An 11,445-nucleotide genomic window follows, 5' to 3' on the forward strand; every position below is an offset into this window, starting at 1 on the left:
GGAGACACAGCTACAGAGCCATTCACCGAGCAAGGCACCTGCTGTTGGACAGGTGCCCAGTGCCAGGGAGTGTTCCTCAGCACATGAGGCAGGGCTCTGCCAGAAATCAGTGAGGCTCCATGTTTTCATCCGTAAGTTAAGTTGCAAATATAGCAGAAACAGTAACAAATATAGGACTACCCCTGCATATGGTTGGTAATGATGATAAAATGAGAAGGAGAAAGATAAGGAAGGACACAGCAGACTATGAGGAGGGTATCCCCAGACAGTACGGTAGGAATCCAAAAACATGGGCTTGAGTTCAGTTACTTAGGAATCAAGTTTTCATCTATTAAAAAACGATGGCTTTGGATGATCTTCTGGATTATTTTCAGCTCTTTATATTTCTATAATTCTAGGAAAAAAAGAATCAGAGAAAAGAGAGGAGAGTGTACCCTTGACTGGAAAGATAGTGAGTGTACCCTTGACTGGAACCAGGTAGATTTACCTGTCGATTTACTCCTACAACCTTCTCCGATCTTTGATATATTAATAAATTAATCAGGAACAATTATACAAATTTACCACTCCTTTTTCATCTTGTTTATCCCTTCTTTTCTTCTTTCTTTCTTCTTTTGTTCTGTTTCTTTTCAATACCAGCCTTAACCATCATCAGCTCACTGGGGCTCTATGGAAACAAATCCTGTAAGGTGTTATCTTGTTGCCAAAGCAGAACAAAGGTTTACTGAAGGAGCAGCCAGGAGCTTGGCACTGGCCAGAATGGGACCAACAAGAGATAAAAACACTGAACTGGGGGGAGGAGGGGGCTCACTGCTCAATGGGAATCTAACTCTTTTCACATTCCTCAAGGGCCCTCAAGTGTCCTGTCACCACCTAGGGCTCAGCTTAGCCAGGGGTAAACTGTGGCCCTGATGCCTTCAAATAATCAGAAAAACAATGGAGCAGTCAGCCAGACCTGTGCTGCCTGTCAACTGTTTCCTGATCACCTCCCCTGCATTAGAAGCACTGAAGTGGAGACAGGTGACCTCGTGAAAACTCTTTCTCTCAAAGATCTTCTGATCTCTTGCTAGATCAGAGGTGCTTAAGCCCTAAACATGACATGTGAAAGAAACGAAAATCCTAATCTCAGTTCATTAGCAAAGCATTGCCTTTCCTCTCCCTTTCTGCTCACGTTCAACCTAGAGTCAGTATCTACTTACATGCCTTTTGAACAGGCCTTTCAGGATGCTGCTAAACTAAAGTAGAAATGATAGAAGATTTATATTTTAAGTAGTTTTGTGCATAATGGCTGGGTATAACATAGGGTTAATATTTAAGACATGAGGATATCCCCAGAATTAATGAAGGTTGCTAATCATCATGACCCAGTTTCTGCCATGAATCTTTGCATACCCTCCCTCACCCAGCATGCAGGTTTTTCTGTTTCCAGAGGAGAGGAAGTGGAATATAGATGGATACACACCCCTTACACACACACATGTACATTTCCTCTATGCCTCCACTCACCTACACACCTTCAGGTAGGGACCAGCAGACTGTGATGACTGGGGCGAACAGACTTCTGGGAAAGAAGTTTGAATAGGCTCTAGGAAAAGAAGATTTTGGCCAGCTTGCCAACCTATCTGGTCACTTTGGTCAAAGGTAGGCTCAGCCCTTTTCCTCCAATATTCCTTCCCTGTGCCTTTTCCAAACTTTCCTTGCATTATTCCACAACAGGTGGTAGGAAATCGCATGGCTAAAAGGAATTCACTTGTATATCAAGTATTTTGTGTGGTGGCACTGGGGACCCACTGGTGAATTATTTGCCTCATTAATTTATTCTTTCTATAACATCAAGATAGGGGACATTGCAGGATGCCCATGATAGGTAGTTGAAAAATGGGAAATAGAAATCAAGCTTACGACAGCAGATAACGAAGACAATAAAGATGACGATGATATAGCAGAAGCTAAAATTTATCAGGTATTTACCACATTCCAGGCACTGTGCTAAAAGCTTTGCATACGTTCTACTCCAACAAACTCATACAGATACACAGACACAGAAACATGATATTCAAAATCACGTTCATTTGAATCCAGTGAACCCATTCTTTATATTTCACTTGTTTCTGATATCACCAGTGTAGGACTGAGTCAATAAATATTCAAGATGAACCTGAACATGTTACAGTGCCAGAAAGAAAGGAAATGCCCACAAAGCAATCAAAACCCCATAATGATGGGGTTACATCAAAGAGACACAAAAGACAACTAAATGACCTCCCCATAGCCACAGTTCTACAGTTTAAGCAACAAAATTAAGTACTATGGATTATAATCCAACCTATAAAATAAACATCCACGAGCTCATCTTGTTATAAGTAAATGATTGGATTATTAATAAATGGGGAATAAAGGGGCACCTGGGTGGCTCAGTAGTTAAGCATCTGCCTTCGGCTCAGGTCACAATCTTAGGATCCTGGGATCAAGCCCCACATCGGGCTCCCTGCTCACTGGGAAGCCTGCTTCTCCTTCTCCCACTCCCCCTGCTTGTGTTCCCTCTCTCGCTGTGTCTCTCTCTATCAAATAAATAAATAAAATCTTAAAAAATAAATAAATAAATGGGGAATAGACACATTTTATGTTCAAAAAAATTGCAAATAATTTATACAGATGCCTCATCTTCTAGGAGATGGAGCATAACTTCTCACTGCTTAAGTATAGGTTCTATATAGTGATTTTCTTCCAAAGAGTACAACACAGAAAAGGGGGGGGGGGACATTAATGTTGTAGTCATTATGAGAGATACTTCCTCAGCCAGGTATCAAGGTCAACATCAACGATAAGTCATATTGATAGCATATACCCTTGATATGATGTGTTGAAAAGGGTACTTTACCTGTGTGGTCTTCTTCCCAAAAATCCATAACCCCAATCTATGAGAAAAATACCAAACAAATTTCAATTGAGGGACATTCTACAAAATACCTGACTGGTACTCCTTAAAACTGTCAAAGTTATCAGAAACAAGGAAAGTCTGAGAAATTATCACCACCTAGAGGAGCCTAAGGAGACATGACTAAATGTAATGTGATATCCAAATGGGATCCCAGAACAGAAAAAGGACATTAAGTAAAAGCTAAAGAAATCTGAATGAAGGCCAGACTTCAGTTAATAATGATGTATCAACTGCGGTTCATTAACTGTAACAAAGGTACCATACTAAGGTGAGATGTTAGTAACAGAAGAAAACAGGTAACTGGAGAAGTTGCTATACTGTCTTTGTAGTTTTGTTTTGTTTTGTTTTGTATCTCTAAAACTGATCTAACATAAAACTTTAAAGTTAAAAAGTATTTTTAAATGTTGCATTCCTGGGGCACCTGAGTGGCACAGTGGGTTAAGCATCCTATTCTTGGTTTTGGCTCAGGTCGTGATCCCAGGGTCCTGAGATCGAGCCCCATGTAGGACTCCATGCTCAGCATGGGGTCTGCTTGAGATTCTCTCTCTCTCTGTCTCTCTCCCTCCCTCCCTGAAATAAATAATCTTTTTTTTCTTTTTTTAAATGCTGCATGCCTTCTCTCCTTTTATAACAATTGATGGATAACTGCTAATGCAAGAGTAGCACAGCAGGGGCAGAGATTTAAGCAGTAAGGGAATCTGTGTATTTCAAGGGTCCTTCACTACCTATTTTCTCTTTATTTCCAGAATCCCTAAGAGGGAACTTCAGTTAAAAGAAGGGTCTTTTTGGCTCTGAGCCTGGGAAGCCTATGGTGACAAAGTGGGGTTAGGAAAAGTTTCTGAAGAACTGAAATGGAATAAATGTGTTTTTTAAGGGCCCTGGGCTTTGGACACCAGCTGCTGTAGTTGACCACAGAAAAGTTACTTTTCAAAAAGAAATGGTGGTGCTCCACCACATACTTGGTAAGGTGCCCAAGACATGTGTGGACAACTTCTCACAAATACACAGCACAATTGCCTATGGTAGGCAAGGTTCAAAGGGAGAGAACAGAGGAGCTGGAGGAAGCAAAAGAGAAGTGATTGAGCGGAAGAATGGGGAGAAGGTGACACTGGTTCTCTGCTTTAGCAACAACAACAAAAACTCCCAGCTCAGGGACAGCTCTGTTCTGGGGTCTCCAGAACAGCCTTGTGCATTTCCAATTCCCTCATTTCTCAGGTCCCTGTATCAGCAAAAGACAGATGGTCTATGACCGCCAGGCAATCAGAAAAACTGCCAAGTCAAGGGAACTTGGAGGAGTGAAATGATGTGGTAATTCCAGTTAGCTGAAGGATGAGGCTCAACTACATAGAGTTGGGGAGGAGTGTGCTCTACACCAGATAGCTCTTTTTGACTGAAAGGTATGTTTACAAGCCTGAAACTAGCACCTTTCAACGCTGGGCCTCCTCCCACTCCCCCTTCGGGAGCTATGAGTAGGAGAAGGCCGTATATTATATCTCAGGCTTGCAAGCTGACTGTGAAAAAGGCAGGGCTGATTTATTTCTGTCATATGGAACACAAGCTCTATTGACATCTATCTTTCATTATAGAAGCTGAGCACTGTGATATTAAAGCTGCATCTCATCGAAGTTACGTTAACTTCTCAGAGATTTTTTTTTTCCCCGGAGGTAGACTAGATATGGTATACTCTACAGCTATTATAACCATCTTCTGCATCAACTGAGCACTAAAAATTTCTTTCCACCTTCAATGTCACATGACTCTATGGAGATGACTAAGCACCTAATGGGAAGGACTGAGTCCTAGGTCATGGGAGCAAACTTGGGAGTGATGGTAGTATAAAGGACAGGGGGAGGAGCGGCCACAACTATGTCTTAAGAGACTTGGAATTCACAGTCCACATGGTACATGATGGCAGACTTGCACTATGAAGTTAGAAGGTGTCCTGAGGGCTAAATGCCACAGTGGAGCACTGAAAAGAGCGCCAGGCACAAAGCAAGCACTCATTAAGGGGTAGCTGTTCTTATGGTTTGTGTTGTTACTGTCTTTCTCACTCTCTTGTCCAACAACAAATCTGGGCTGGGCACGCATGCCTTCTAGACCTTTCTCCCATCAGAGATTCATTCCTCACCCTTTCTCACACCATGGATTTCCACTGCTGTTTCTGCTGAGCAATGTTTCACCATAATTACTTATCCTGACTTTTTCTACTCTCCTTTGTTTTGGAAAATCAGTTTCTTCTGAAAGGCAACTTTGTTGGATTTTTCCTGTCATCATCCAGGGCAAAGAAATATTGCCACAAGAAAGGTGCTCTCTGGTGTGGGGCGGGTTGATTCATGTAGGCTTCCCCACTGCCTGGCCAGGGTAAAGATCCTTCAGCCCAACAACCTGCTGATTTTGGCTTCCCAAGCCATTTGATATCTACAGAGAGTCATCCTATAAGTAAACACATGTATGTTGGATACTAGAAAAGATTATCAATGTTGCGAATGAAAATACTGGCATTCCTGGCTGGCTCAGTCAGAAGAGCATGTGACTCTTGATCTCAGGGTCATGAGTTCAAGCCCCGTGTTGGGTGTAGAGATTACATTAAATAAATAAATAAACTTCAAATACTGGCATTCTGAGTTATTTAAAAGAAAAAAAAAAAAAAACAACAAAAAACCCAGAAACAATCTTATGCTGTTTATAGTCCTCTCCAACATACCTATTAGGTTACCCACCCCTCTCTCTGGATAAATAAATTGCAGTTATTGCTCAGAAACCTTTTGCGGGTCCACTGTCAGACAAGGCCCTAAGCACCCTCCTACCAGCCATCCTTTCAGTATTTGTCATCTGGCAAAGTAGAATTTCCCTGTTTACATTACTACCAAAGTAGACATAGCTCTTTCTCCCTGCCTGAGCAAGACTAAGCTCTGAAACACTAAATACCAGTCCTTCAACTTCTGCTACAGCCATGTCCAAGGCCTTATGCTATCATCCCCACTCTACTGTTCCAGTCTTTGTCATTTGTCCCTGCCCTCTTTTTTATTCTCTTGCCCTTCTCATTCCAGCTCTTATTCTTCTGTCAGACAGGTTTGGAAACATCCAGACCTGAGACCCACCCTCCAGGAACATGTGCACAGCAAGGCCATCTGGAGAGGCTCGCTCTCTCCTTTCTCATTTGCTCTCACTCACCCCTCCCTTTGCCCATGTTTTACCCCCAGTGGATTGTGTTGTAGGCCTGAAACAATCCTGGCAAGGTCACACTGTTTGATTCTGCTGTCAGTTTAAATTATGTCTCAGCTTTTATATCTAAATCACAATACAAGAGAAGAAAAAAAGAGAGAGAGAGAAAGAGAGACAGCAAAGAGACATGGCAACATCCTACAGCGAGTAGTGAAATGACATTTCAATTGGCCAATTGATCCATTCCCTTGACAACTGGCCCCTTTCCTCACCCCTAGTCATTATTTAACATATAAGAACTCTGAGCCCACTGCAAGCCCTCTGTGGATGGAATGTACACCTTCTTCTGGAGGGCAGGGGAATAAAACATTTTCTATAATGGAAAAATAAGAACACTATTTTAAGATGACTATTTTTATTAATAAAATGCTTCATCATTTATGTTAAAAACAAGCTACCTATTCAATAAAAGAGTAATTCTTTTTTGTTTTACAAGTGAGTTGACTTGGAGCCTTTAACTGAAAGGTGTCCACAGAGGGTTCTTTAAGGTATGTCTGTTAGTCTTTTATAACTTCAAAATATAGGGTCATGATTCTTTTTTTTATAAATGTTTTATTTACTTATTTGTCAGAGAGAGAGCGCGTGCGCACAAGCAGGGGGAGCGGCAGGCAGAGGGAGAGGGAGCAGCAGGCTCCCCGCTGAGCAAAGGGCCCAATGTGGGACTTGATCCCAAGACCCTGGGATCATGATCTGAGCCGAAGGCAGCTGCTTAACCGACTGAGCCACCCAGGTGTCTCTGTCATGACTCTAAGAAAAGCTGACAGAATCAGGAACAGAGACCATAGCTGTTACTAGAGTACTATGTAGTCATGAGATAACACCACATTTAAACATGGTGTGAATTCATTACTGATGGTATCACCATCTCACTAAAAAGGTTACAACCATTCTTATTAATTCTGAGATTACCTTTCCTGGCTCTGTTTTAGACTGAAAAAAAGTTGTTTTAGTCCTTATGAGAGAGCTACGTTTTTCACTGTTTACCCTGAAACAGTGTTCGGTTGATTCTGATCCAGCCATGACCCATGCCATCATTTCCAAAAGGGGATTTACTTTGTGATCAGTAAACAAACATTAAAAGACACTGACTGCCTTGAAATAATTTCTAATTAGTTAAAAGTCAGAAGTATTAATTCCATTTTCACTGTACTACTATGTCATCATTAACTGACAAGTTCCTAAATTTCTCTGAGCCTCAGTTTTTTGTTGTTGTTTTTTTAATCTACAAAATGGAGTTACCACTACTTGACACAGCAACTTCTCAGAGTGTTCATGAAGGCTAAAAGTGTGATAATGTGGCATTGCTTTTTTAATTATAAAGCATTATACGATTGCAAATTACTATTAGGCTGTAATAATGACTCTGACTTTGTTAACACCATGTGCTAACCCTCTAAACTAATAAGCACCTTTGGGCTCAAATTCTGCAAACACAACTTTCTTCACTAGGTAGGGAAAAATAATTGCATATTTAACTTAATTTGATAAACTCTTGAATTATGCCCAGTGAAATGGTCAGTGATTAAAAAGAGCATGGTGGTACTATAGAATGGAATGGTTGGTTGTTACTCTCAAAACCCTCTTTGGGGTAATAAGGTTGTAAGTGGTTAGTTCTTACAATCCCCCATCAGAGCAGTAACACTGGAAGAGTCTAGTTAATCTTGCTTCCCCTTTGTGCCGTAGCAGGAGAAATGCTGACTTCACACCTCACACATGCTCTAACCCCATCTTAGGCTGTAACAGTGAAATGGGTCATTTGCCAGATTGTATACCAAATCTCTCAGGAACACTGTACTTTAACTTCCTTTGTCTCAATGAGACCGAACTGTTTACTACTTATAGTCATTAGGTGGTGAAATACAGACCTCTCTTCAATATATTATGTACCGGAATACCACAATACTGTTTCTTCATGCAAACTTCATCTCATCTTTCTTTGGTTTATTGCAGTCGAAAATTTTTTTATTTCATATACACTTAGAGTAAAAGACTGTTTCACAAGTTGCTCGTGTTGCCTAATTTCAAAAGCCGAAACAGGGGAAAGAAGGAAAGGAACTCCTAGAATAAGCATATTTTACATGGAAACTTGGTGATTTACTTATTTACACAAAACAACTACATCACCACATAAAAGACCAGGTCTTTTAAGCAATTCAACATTCCAGGAGTGACCAAGAGAAATTGGTTGGGCCTTATCTCTGTTCCCTAAATCCTGGGCTAACAGTCACCAAAGCCAAGGCAGAGTCTGGGACAGGGGGTTTGGTCACTGTGAGGAGGTCTCTGTGCGTGGGCTTTCTCTTTTGTTTTGGTGAACCTTCATTTAAAATTTCCTCCACTGTGGCCTTGAGTCAGAGAACACTACTAGGGATGTGTAGTTTGGTAGCTGGCCTTTGGGACTAGTATAAATGCTTACTCGTCTCAGATCCACTCCAATAGGCTGAAAATTCCAGTGGTGCAGGCAGAGATGGCTCAATAGGGAGTCATTTTATAGATGCCATCCACCTCCTCAGCAGAGATCTGTTCAATCTCAGTTTCCCTAGAGATACAGAGGAAAACACTGTTTACTTCCATCACTCCAATCAGGTCATCAGCTGTGGCTTCAGATAGGCACTATGGATCATATCTCCCATTAGATGGCTCTTTGCAGTGTCAGCATCCAGCTTCTTCTGCAAAGCAGTGGATGTGAGAGCCATGCTTCCATCAAGGTTCTTCTTAAAGCCCATGTTACAGCTTTTGCTGTTCAAATAAACGCCAATGCCTTCCAGCTCATCTTCAACAATATTCTTGGGCTCCAAGAGTTTCAGCCCATTCAGATTAATGAGGATCAAGTTTCAGGTTAGGGCCTGATGATGTCTGCCTTTTCCATTCTTGGTACTCTCCATTATATTTACAAAGCCCAGGTGCTGGGATTGGTAGCTTTGTATCTGATGATACTAACATAGTAGTCAAAGTGGTAAACTCACAGGTTGTCACGTCCAGGTGAATTCCAGCCAGGTTATTAAGAAATACTGACATAGGAACACGGCAGGGATGTCCACTATCACCACTGCTATTCAACACAGTACTAGAAGTCCTAGCCTCAGCAATCAGACAACAAAAAGAAATCAAAGGCATCTGAATCGGCAAAGAAGAAGTGAAACTCTTACTTTTTGCAGATGATATGATACTTTATGTGGAAAACCCAGAAGACTCGACCAAAACTGCTAGAACTCATACAGGAATTCAGTAAAGTGGCAAGATATAAAATCAATGCACAGAAATCAGTTGCATTTCTATACACCAACAGCAAGACAGAAGAAAGAGAAATTAGGGATTCGATCCCATTTACAATTGCACCCAAAACCATAAGATACCTAGGACTAAATCTAACCAAAGAGGCAAAGAATCTGTACTCAGAAAACTATAGAATACTCATGAAAGAAATTCAGGAAGACACAAAGAAATGGAAAAACGTTCCATGCTCATGGATTGGAAGAACAAATATTGTGAAAATGTCAATGCTACCTAGAGCAATCTACACATTTAATGCAATCCTTATCAAAATACCATCCACTTTTTTCAAAGAAATGGAACAAATAATCCTAAAATCTGTATGGAACCAGAAAAGACCCCAAGTAGCCAGAAGAATGTTGAAAAAGCAAAGCAAAGCTGGCGGCATCACAATTCCAGACTTCAAGCTCTATTACAAAGCTGTCATCATCAAGACAGTATGGTACTGGTACAAAAACAGACACATAGATCAATGGAACAGAATAGAGAGCCCAGAAATGGACCCTCAACTCTGTGGTCAAGTAATCTTCAACAAAGCAGGAAAGAATGTCCAATGGAAAAAAGACAGTCTCTTCAACAAATGGTGTTGGGAAAATTGGACAGCCACATGCAGAAGAATGAAACTGGACCATTTCCTTACACCACACACAAAAATAGACTCCGAATGGTTGAAAGACCTAAATGTGAGACAGCAGTCCATCAAAATCCTTGAGGAGAACACAGGCAACAACCTCTTCGACCTCAGCCGCAGCAACTTCTTCCTAGACACATCGCCAAAGGCAAGGGAAGCAACAGCAAAAATGAACTATTGGGACTTCATCAAGATAAAAAGCTTTTGCACAGCAAAGGAAACAGTCAACAAAACCAAAAGACAACCGACAGAATGGGAGAAGATATTTGCAAATGACATATCAGATAAAGGGCTAGTATCCAAAATCTATAAAGAACTTATCAAACTCAAAACCCAAAGAACAAATAATCCAATCACGAAATGGGCAGAAGACATGAACAGACATTTCTGCAAAGAAGACATCCAAATGGCCAACAGACACATGAAAAAGTGCTCACCATCACTTGGCATCAGGGAAATACAAATCAAAACCTCAATGAGATACCACCTCACACCAGTCAGAATGGCTAAAATTAACAAGTTAGGAAACGACAGATGTTGGCGAGGATGTGGAGAAAGGGGAACCCTCCTACACTGTTGGTGGGAATACAAGCTGGTACAGCCACTCTGGAAAACAGTATGAAGGTTCTTCAAAAAGTTGAAAATAGAGCTACCGAACGACTCAGCAATTGCACTACTGGGTTTTTATCCCAAAGATACAAATGTAGTGATCTGAAGGGGCACATGCACCCCAATGTTTATAGGAGCAATGTCCACAATAGCCAAACTATGGAAAGAGCCTAGATGTCCATCAACAGATGAATGGATAAAGAAAATGTGGTGTGTGTGTGTGTATACACACACGCACACAGAATGGAATATTATGTAGCCATCAAAAAAAAATTGAAATTTTGCCATTTGCAATGACATGGATGGAACTAGAGGGTATTATGCTAAGTGAAATAAGTCAATCAGAGAAAGACAAGTATCATATGATCTCACTGATATGAGGAATTTGAGAAAGAAGACAGAGGATCATAGGGGAAGGGAGGGAAAAATGAAACAAGCTGAAACCAGAGAGGGAGACAAACATAAGAGACTCTTAATCTCAGGAAACAAACTGAGGATTGCTGGAGGGGAGAGGGGTGGGAGGGATGGGGTGGCTGGGTAATAGACATTGGGGAGGGTATGTACTATGGTGAGCACTGTGAATTGTGTAAGACTGATGAATCATAGACCTGTACCCCTGAAACAAATAATACATTATATGTTAATACAAAAAATAACTTAATTAATTAATTAATTAATTTTAAAAAATACTGACATATCCACAGATAGAAAAGCCACCAACTCAATATGAGCCTCACCAGTTCTACTATATCTAAACCCCCTGGTCTAC

The sequence above is a fragment of the Halichoerus grypus genome, chromosome 1, assembly GCF_964656455.1.
Source record: "Halichoerus grypus chromosome 1, mHalGry1.hap1.1, whole genome shotgun sequence".
NCBI lineage: Eukaryota > Metazoa > Chordata > Mammalia > Carnivora > Phocidae > Halichoerus > Halichoerus grypus.